An 11,039-nucleotide genomic window follows, 5' to 3' on the forward strand; every position below is an offset into this window, starting at 1 on the left:
ATAATTAATTCCATTATTCTTGCACTCCAGATTTATTATGCGGCTTTTTGATGACTTATGATTTAAAGGCTGCAAACTATTTCTATGAATTGTGTTCCATAATAACATTAGTATGTGGAATATAGTAAACTTTGTGATGTTAGCGCCTCTCACATTGATCTGGTTTCTCTCTAGCAACGTATGTACATCACAATTTCCACTCCAATTTGAGATATTATTATGTCATGTTGGCCCTTGAATTAAATCTGTATGATTTGCATGATGGAGCCACACCATTATATTATGCAATTCAAGTTGGTGTCCTGCAAACTGTGAAGTTACTGATAAAAACATGGTTGATGTCAATGTTGCTGATAATGTAAGAGTTGTCTATTGTGCATTTTTTTTTCTTATTGGTTCAACCCTTCACAGTGCCATTGATTTTTCTTTTATAATTTTTTGTTTCATGCATAATTGGTGGACACCGTTGCATTTAGCTATACAGAGTAGAAATAGAGATATAGCAATGATATTGTTTGCCAATGGTGCGGATAAGACAAGAACCAAGATATGTTATGGCCCTATGATTTACTGTTTTTTTTTCTTTTTGGAAGTGCAGTCCCAAAAAAAAAAAGACCTATAATAGGTGCACTCAGAGCCTTGTGTTTATTTGGGAAGTTGGCATATATTTTCATGCCATTTTTAGTCGCTTCACAGAAATTGAAGATGTTGAAGAATAGGTTGAAGATGTTGAAAGGCGTGGAAGAGAGCAGGGTTTGACGAATCCCAGTCAGTCGTCGAAGCAGACATCATAGTTGCGGGTGCTCATCATAGTTACGGGTGCTTTTCAAACTCGCTGTGAACACTGCAAGAGAAAATAGCAAAATAATTAATATAGTACATTGATGAAAACAACATGTTGAAACGGGGCGACCAGTGAACTTACAGGCTCCAAGGCTCCGTTGTTCAAGCCCTTGTAGCTGCTGCTGTAGGCCTTGATCTGCTTGGTCCCTAGATGGACGCAGAACTCGCGGCCGTCGCCATCTTTGCCTTCATTGATACAGAAGTAGACGATGTTACCATCGAACGGGTCGATGAGAGGGAACTCCACCACCTCCTTCGGTAGACCCGTCGATCGGTAGCTCTCGTCCCTCCAGACATCTGCAAGCTTGAGCGTGCGCTCCTCTGCCCATGCACCGCTGTGGTCGTACAGGACTGAGGACGTGACAGAGCCGGCCCGACAATCATCGCAGAGAGGCGGGGGTGCTACCGGCGATTTGCTCAGGCGGTGCTGTTGCCTGTGTGCGCGCACCTCGACATACCTAAGGCCGTTGCTGCTGACACCAACGCACCGGTCTCGGTTCAGCGGATACTCGAATAGATGGCCCTTCTTGGCCTCCTCCATGGCGACGTTCGGGAGCAGTGTGAAATCGAGGTCTAGCGGATCGTCGTCTTCTAGCAAGAGAGAATCGTAGGAACAGGATAGCAAACCGCGACGTAGGTCCACCCACCAGAACCTACCTTGGTAGGCTAGTATCGACGACACCTCCCAGAAGCAGTCACGGAGCTCGTGATCAGGGGCGAGGCGCACTGGCTTACGGCGCCATATATTGGTCGACATCGATAAGAAGTAGACATGCCACCCCTCCTCGGTCCTTGCACGCTCTAGCCATGTGTTGATGTAAAAACACGAGGCCTGGGAGATCTGCTTAACTCCAATGCAGGTCCAAAATCTTGCTTTTTAGATTCGTAAGCGTGCTAGTTGATTTGATCCTGCAATCAACAAGAAATAAAGACAAAGAAACCGTAGTTAATCCAAAAATGATAGCCGATCGGCCAGCCGCCGATGACGTATCATTTGTACTCGAGCCGATGTCATCTTTGCATCGATCGGCTGTGCGAGGCAATAATAAAGGAACTAAACCTATTCGATCGGTTGTAGTTATTAATAATATATAATCTTTATATCGCTATATACTTAAGTCAAGTGATTGGGATAGATCGGTCGCCATACCGAGACAGTATAAATCACTTAGATCGAAATATATATTAACAACGAAATTATATATGCTCATAGCATAGCCGATAAGATAGATCTAGCATGTATCGGCTAATACTCCGATACCACTCTATATTAAGATACTAAAGTGAGTAAAATATATTAAACAAGAAGCTTAACATATCTAAAAGCAATAAGATCTCAATATAAAGGGCGGATCTAGCATATCACTTAAGCACATGAAATATAGGGCTAAATCAGGTAAGATCGGCTGAAACCCCGATACTACTCTAATCGACAACCAAGAAGCAGGCTAGAGATTATAGTTCTAAGCACGACTTATGAGGTCAAACTCAACTGATGCAGCCATAAGTATGAAAAGAAATACAATATCTAGACAATCAAGCTATTGGGAACTTCATAGAGTGGTGGATATCCTATATAATCTAAGCCAACATCGATATTTAACCTGATCGGCTGCTCCCTAGCGATAGAAATTAGCCGATTGAAAGTTAGATAGCGATATTGTCAGAGATTATATAAGATATGTGATAACTCAGCAATTTACATAGACAAGATTAGAGTATCATAATGATAGAAGCACTAATCCTGAGAACGCAAGCCGCCATAACAAGTCATACCTCTAGTTGAAGATCGAAATCGGTGCAGCTCAACCCGAAAGCAAGAACTCGTCGAAACAAAACGAAAGTAAAAGGGTGGCGATGCGCCGAGATTGTATTTAAACGTGTGTTATCTGATTACATGGGGCTCGGGGTCTATTTATACCCGAGATTACAAGATATGTCCTTGTCGGACACGACTCTTAACTCTAACAAACCTTAAGATACCATAAGTCTTTGCGGCCGACTTTTGCCCACATTTATCTCTAAGGAAATACATAAGATATCCTAATTAATAGATACAATTGCCTAATCAGGACCCAATCCGAGTGTGGCAATCCATGTGAAGCACATTAACTCAACCCAATGACATACACCGAGTCGTATTGTCGGAATCGGCTGTATCGGCTAACCCTGTCCGACTCGAACCCTGCCGATCTGGTCGTAGCCGATTTGGAATCCAGCCGATTCTTGCTCTGTTTCCGAAACGATCTTCGTCTTCGATTCCGTTTCGGTCTAATCTCCATCTCCGATATTGAGGTTACCAAATTTGGTCGTTAACACATGCTCCCCATGTCCGGAATATTTGGTAATGTTTCGGATTTGCCATATCCATTTCCGAGAGAAACTCGCACTTGCCATTTTCCGACCGTTACTCCAGCGCTTTAAATACTAACCGTCACCTCCGAGAAACTTCACACTGTTTCCTCCATTTTCACCGCTGAAGCCAACCTAGTTTTTCCTCTCTTCGGCGATCCCCTCAGTGCGCTCGGCGATTTCAAGGCGATCTCCTCTCCGACCAAGCCTCCGCTCGCGGTGATGTCGACTTCCGCTGGCCCGTCCGCTGCGCCACCAGCCCGTCTACTGCACCACCAGCCGAGTATGCAGAGGTATGTATCCATCGGCTAGATGCCTTTTTCCTGTGCAGTAGATCGATTTTCTTCATCTCATCTTGTTTTCTTCTTCTCTACCTCTTTTGCACTTGTAGCATCTTTCCAATCTTGTTGCGGTTCCCAGCTTGTCGCACGACCATCAGTACTTTCTCGGTCCAATCGGCAACCTTGATCCCACTGAATTCATCATAGTCGAAACCAATAAGATCCCTTTTAGGCTGGCCAATCCAAACATAAGTCATTGGAAAAACACTTTTAAGTCATGGCCTTCCCTTGAGAAAAGTTGCCCTGTATGGTACAAGCGTGTATCGGCTAGCATGCAGGCCCACTGGGATGAAATCGGAATCGGCCAAGCCCTATCCCTCGCAATAGCAAATTCGGCAAAGGATGAGCCCCTGATAGCCGCTGCAACTTATTTTTGGTCCAATACTCTTAATGCCTTCTTGTTCAACCAAGGACCAATGACCCCTACTTTGTTAGATATCATCATGATTACTGGTCTGGATGTGACCTCATCAGCTAATTCTATGAGCTTGAACACCAAAAATACCTTTGATTTCAAGACCAAAAGCATTGGGGGTTGGTTGGGGTATATTGCAGCATACATGGGCAAACGACCAGTCACCTCTCGAGAGCATGTAGCTTTTCTGCTGATGTGGTTGGAGAAATTTCTTTTTTGTGGATCAAGCAGTGGTCCTACAACCAACTGGCAATTCTTAGCCGAAGCCTTAGAAACAAAGAGACAATTCCCTTTGGGCAAAATTCTCCTCGGCTATCTATACCAAATGTTGAACAATGCATCGGCTAAGATAGCCGTCGGCTCAGTGGTTGGAGCAGGTGGGGCATGGTGGTTGTTGCAGTCTTGGCTGAACTTAGTAGCCATGAAAGCTGTCAATCGGCCATCTGTGACAGAAGCAGAACTCCCAAGACTGGAGCCGATCACAGATGAAGATGGGGAAGAGCGAACCCACCGTAGGTGCATGTCTTATGGTGAATATGCATCTACACCAGCCGATGCTGGAGCAAAGTTATCGGCTGAATTCTTGAAAGACTGGTTCTTTAGTTTTTATGATGGATTTCAAAAAGATACCCGGGTCTGGTTCCCTTATGCTGACTCAATGGATTTTGAACTGCTAGCCGATTTCAGATTTGAAGACATCAACCATGAAAGATATCAGTCATCCAGAGAAGTCTTCACTACTGCTATCAGCCCGTGCATTCTTCCAGTCGGCATTCACCAGGGCAGAAATATTCAGGCTTCATACGAATTCTACCATCCGATGACTTCGGCTAGGCAGCTTGGAATGGGGCAGCTACCGATCGGCTTTTACTTTGCCGACAAGATTCAATGCCGAGGTGATATATCTTCAGCCTTGATGATGGATCGGCTGCTGAACATCTGTTAACGACCAAATTTGGTAACCTTAGTATCGGAGATGGAGATTAGATCGAAGCGGAATCGAAGACGAAGATCATTTCGAAAACAGAGCAAGAATCGGCTAGAGTCCAAATCGGCTACGACCAGATCGGCTGAGTCCGAGTTAGATAGGGATAGCCGATACATCCGATTCCGACAATATGACTCGGTTTGCGTCATCAGGCTGAGTTGATGTGCTTCACGTGGATTGCCATACATGGATAGAGTCCTGATTAGGCAATTGAATCTAGTAATTAGGATATTTTATGTAATTTCCTTAGAGATAAGTTTGGGCAAAAGTCTGCCGCAAAGACTTACGGTATCTTAGAGTTTGTTAGAGATAAGAGTCGTGTCCGACAAGGACATATTTTGTAATCTCGGGTATAAATAGATCCCGAGCCCCATGTAATCAATTAACACACGTTCAAATACAATCTCGGGGCATCGCCACCCTTTTACTTTTGTTTTGTTTCGACGAGTTCTTGCTTTCAGGTTGAGCTGCATCGATTTCGATCTTCAACTAGAGGTATGACTTGTTATGGCGGCTTGCGTTCTCGGGATTAGTGCTTCCATCATTATGATACTCTAATCTTGTCTATGTAAGTTGCTGAGTTATCATATATCTCATATAGTCTCTGACAATATCGCTATCTAACCTCCAATCAGCTAATTTCTATCGCTAGGGAGCAGCCGATCAGGTTAAATATCGACATTGGCTTAGATTATATAAGATATCTACCACTCTATAAAGCTTCCAATAGCTTGATTGTCTAGATATTGTCTTTCTTTTCATACTTATGGCTGCATCAGTTGAGTTTGATCTCATAAGTCGTGCTTAGAACTATAATCTCTAGCCTGCTTCTTGGTTGTCGATAAGAGTAGTATCGGGGTTTCAGTTGATCTTACCTGATTTAGCCTTATATTTCATATGCTTAATATATATGCTAGATCTGCCCTTTATGTTAAGATCTTATTGCTTTTTTACATATGTTAAGCTTCTTGTTTGATATATTTCCTTGCGGTAATATCTTAATATAGAGTAGTATCGGAGTATTAGCCGATACATGCTAGATCTATCTTATCGGCTATGCTAAGAACATATATAATCCCATTGTTAATACATGTTTCGATCTAAGTGATTTATACTGTCTCGGCATGGCGACCGATCTATCCCAATCACTTGGTTTAAGCATATACTGACATAAAGATTATATATTGTTAATAACTATAGCCGATCGAATAGGTTTAGTTCCTTTATTATTGCCTCGCACAGCCGATCGATGCAAAGATGACATCGGCTCGAGTACAAATGATACGTCATCGGCGGCTGGCCGATCGGCAATCATTTATGATTTAACTACGTTTTCTTTGTCTTTATTCCTTGTTGATTGCAGGATCAAATCAACTGGCACGCCCTCGAACCTAAAGGCAAGATATTTTGGACCTGCACTGGAGTTAAGCAGATCTCCCAGGCCTCGTGTTTTTACATCAACAACATCCCAGGACCTCAACTAGGCAGTATTGAGAACATAGAATTGGCAAGGTTCAGGAGCAAAGCATTTGACAGGTGGTGGGGTGAATGGAAACTACATCTGTTCCATCAATCAACCTCCATTTATATGACAGATCTCTTTCCAGAAGCTATCCCTCAAGTAAGTTTCTTATCAGTTTTGCAAACATAACTGTCAGCCGATTAATATCTTGACTGATCTCATTTTCTATTTTGCAGACCACAGTATCTTCTCCTCCTCGCAAGAGCAAAAGCGGCGAGGACATAGATTATGCTCCTGGTCTCGTTCCAAATGGAGGTGGACCATCTCCCCCTGTCATCGGCTACCATGCCCCCAAGACCTCAAGCCTACTCCAAGGGCAACTAAGAGAACCAGCTGATACCAGCAAGAAGAGAAAAACCAAGGCATCAACTGTTGATCCATCGGCTCTGGCTCCGAAGAAAAAGGCCAAAAAGAAGAAATCCAAACCAACTGATGATTTGCCTGCCTTAGATCCATCCATAGAACAAGCCTTGGATGAAGAAGAGATCGAGGAAGATGTCGACCAAGCAACAGCTAAACTGAGTGATCCAGAGAAGACACCATCGGCTTCACCCAAGCAGACTCCTCCAACTCCCGCTGCTCCAGCTCACTTTTCTCGGGTAAGGAACTCGTCTTACTTATTTCTTGAGATAAACAAATTTAAATAGCCGATTGCTTATTAATCTTGATTTTGCAGAAAAAGAAGACTACTGTAAAGAAGAAATCGGCAGCAACACAATCTAAGCCAGCTCCACCGGTAGAATTCTTTATCTCTTTAAGTCTAATTGTAGCCGATGTTAACTAACATTTGTCTTTTTCAGCCTCCTCCTCCTCCTTCACCTCCTGTGCAGCCAGAAACAAGCAATCGTACTCCATCGGCTGTAGGCAGTCACAATGTTGAAGAAGAAGAGCAACCGGCTGCTCCTGCTATCCCTGTAAGTTTTGCCTTTAAAATTTTCAAATCGGCTGTTCAACCTGTCTTGATACTTGACTATCTTCAACTTTCCTTTGTTGCAGGTCTTAGCCGATCTGTTCTCATTTGATATCAAGGATTATCTTGATGAGACAGAAGAAGATACCATCAGCAAGGCCTTGGCTTCTTTGTCCGATGACGTGAAAAGAACACTTGAAGATATCTCTCATCGGCTAGAGGAATCATCATTAGACACCCTAGTGGTCAACTATGGATCAATCAGGGCTCGGCTTCACGAAATTCAAGCTCTGATCCCAAATGAGCTAGCCAACGCCCTCACTCCAGCCGTCTACGTCGAGCAGCACCAATTCAAGCTGGAGAAGGCCAAGCAAAGATTAGCCGATCACCGGGAGCGCAAGGATATTGAAGCTACAATCCAGGTCAATCGGCAGCTTTTGCACGAAGAAAAGTCCAAACTTGATTAGCTGTCTGAGGGTCCGATCAAGTCCAACATTGATCGGCTCGAAGCTCGGAAGATTGAGCTCATAGCCCAACTTGAAGAATGCACTGCCGAGCTGGCTCTGGAGCAAAAAAAGCTAGCCGATCTCCCAAAGGCGATATAAGAACAGAAATCACAACTGAAATCGGCCATCAGAAATGTCGTTGATATGACTAAGTCCCTTAAAGTCATTCCTGGAACCGATGCTCAAGACGTCCAAGCCTTAGAAGAAGTGGAACAAATTAGGCAACGGGCTATATCGGCTATCCAGCGCTATTTGTCTCAATGAACATTTATGTAATAGGACTTAGAATATTTTTGTAATCGACTAAGATACTCTGATACTTTATTTAGCTATCTCACCATCACTTATGCCGATTAATATGGCTGTTGAATGCTCGAAAATCTCCAATTTCTCGAAAATCTCCAATTTTGTATATATGTGCCCCCCTAATTTTGCAATGATGAAGGTGTTGATAAAATTACAATTTGATCTAAGGGCGATATAACCATATCGGCCATCATACATCGGCAAAGTCACAGCCGATTATGATAAGAAAACGACTAAGGGCGATATAACTATATCGGCCATCTCAAGGCGATGTAAATACATCGGCTGTACATATATCGGCAAACTCAGCCGATCATGAATTAACCCACACATTTGGGTAATATTTCTTCAAATATTTTCCATTGAGTGCCCGTCCATAAACCTTTCCAACAAGTCCTTTTCAACATATAAGCTCCTTTGGACACAACTTTGTGGATCTGAAACGGTCCTTCCCAATTCGGTGACCACTTACCGAATTTATTATCACGAGTTCCGATCGGCAAGATCAACTTCCAAAGAAGCTCTCCTTCAGAAAAAGATTTAGGCACCACTTTCTTATTATAATGCCGAGCAACTCTTTCCTTATCCTTGGTAACTTTTGCAAGAGCTCGCAACCTTGACTGGACCAAATCTTCTCTTTCATCAGCCATGAGATTGTAATATTCATCGGTGGTCAATTCATCCTGCAAATATGTTCTTCTTGAGCCGATTCTAACTTCCCATGGTAAAACTGCTTCATGTCCATAAACAAGCTTGTAAGGAGGAATCTAAATCGATCCATGACAAGCCATCCGATAAGACCATAATGCTTCGGCTAACCTAGTGTGCCATTGCCGAGGAAAATCGGAAATATTCCTTTTAATCAACTTAATCAAGCTCTTATTGGATGCCTCGGCTTGCCCGTTGGCTTGTGCATAATATGGTGAAGAATTAAGCAACCTGATGCCCATGCTAACGGCAAACTGAACAAACTCTTCGGACACAAATATCGAGCCATGATCGGGAATACCAAATTGGTAGATAATATGTTCCTGAACAAATTGTATTGCATCTCCTGAATCAACCTTCTTTAAAGGAATAGCTTCTACCCACTTGGTGAAATAATCAATTGCAACCAATATAAATTTATGTCCTTTACTTGAAGGTGGATTAATCTGGCCGATCATGTCCATACCCCATCCTCTAAACGGCCATGGCTTGATAATGGGATTCATAGCCGATGCTGGTGCTCTTTGAATTGCTCCAAACTTCTGACAATCCTGACATCCTTCATAGTATCTAAAGCAATCTTCCTACATTGTCGGCCAAAAATGTCCTGCACGCCGAAGCAACCACTTCGTCTTGTGAGCCGATTGATGAGTACCACAAATTCCTTCATGTACCTCGCCCGTCACAACCATGGCTTGATCAGCACTCAAATACTTGAGTAACACCCCGTCAATCGTCTGATAATATAACTCATCATCCAACAAGGTGTATTTCAAAGCCTTATAACATAATTTCCTTGAAGCCGATTCAGATGGATTCTGCAAATACTGAAATACAACATATCTCCAATCATCGGCTGTAATTGTAGCAACTTCTATCTCAACATCTTTCAACATCGGCTTATATCCTGATGCCCCTTGAGCCAAATCATTAGCCTCAACATTCTGCTCTCGTAATACATGTTTCAAAGTTACCAGCCGAAATCCACTCATCAATTCTCGGCACTTTTCATTGTAAACCATCAATGTATCATTCTTGCATTTATATTCTCCTGCCAATTGACTGATTACCAATAATGAATCACCCATGATCTCTATAGCATCGGCTTCAACTTCCTTAAGCAATTGCAACCCTTTGAGAACAGCTTCATATTCGGCCTGATTGTTAGTTGCATAAGGCTTAATAGTGTAGGCAAACTCAAAACTTGCCCCCCGAGGAGAAATTATAACCAAGCCAATACCACAACTATGAGTGCATACTGATCCATCGAAGAATAAAGTCTAAGGCACGATATCAACCGAGCCGATTGAGTCATTACGATGATCCATAATAAAATCGGCTATAGCTTGTCCTTTAATCGTCTTTGGTGAATCATACCGAAGATCAAACTCTGTCAAAGCAAATATCCACTTTCCAACCCTCCCTTTTAGAATCGGAGCCGATAGCATATACTTAACCACATCGGCTTTACATATCACAGTACATTCATTGGACAATAGATAATGCCTCAAGTTGGTGCAAGAAAAATACAAACACAAGCACAATTTTTCCACTGGAGAATACCTTGTCTCTGCATCCAAGAGCCTTCGACTTAAATAAAATATAGCCCTTTCTTTTCTTTCAAGCTCCTGAATCAACACTAAGCCGATCGACTTGTCACCAGCCGATAGGTATAATCTAAAAGGTATCCCTTTTTGTGAAGGAATCAAAACTGGTGGGGAACTAAGATATTTCTTAATATTATCCAAAGCTTTTTGCTGCTCTGCCCCTAAGTGAACTTTTGATCGGCTTTCAATCTCAACAAAGGTGTAAAAGGTTCTAACTTTCTTGATAAATTAGAAATAAATCTCCTAACAAAATTTATCTTGCCGATCAATTCCTGCAGTTTCTTCTTGTCCTCTGGAGGTTGAATATTCTGAATTGCATTAATGCTCCTTTGAGTCACTTCATGTAGACCCCCGATTTTGGAAATCGAAAATCTTCTGTGTTTATCCGTACCAATCCCTGGATCAGTAGTTGGTACACACATACATAGTTGGATCACAACATATCATGAATGAATTTAGGCTAAAAGAGTTAAATACTTACATTAGGGCCTGGTAGGCCAACAACTATCAGAGAACAACAGCGGAAGACAAAATAATATAA

This window comes from Oryza glaberrima, chromosome 3 (genome assembly GCF_000147395.1).
Source record: "Oryza glaberrima chromosome 3, OglaRS2, whole genome shotgun sequence".
NCBI lineage: Eukaryota > Viridiplantae > Streptophyta > Magnoliopsida > Poales > Poaceae > Oryza > Oryza glaberrima.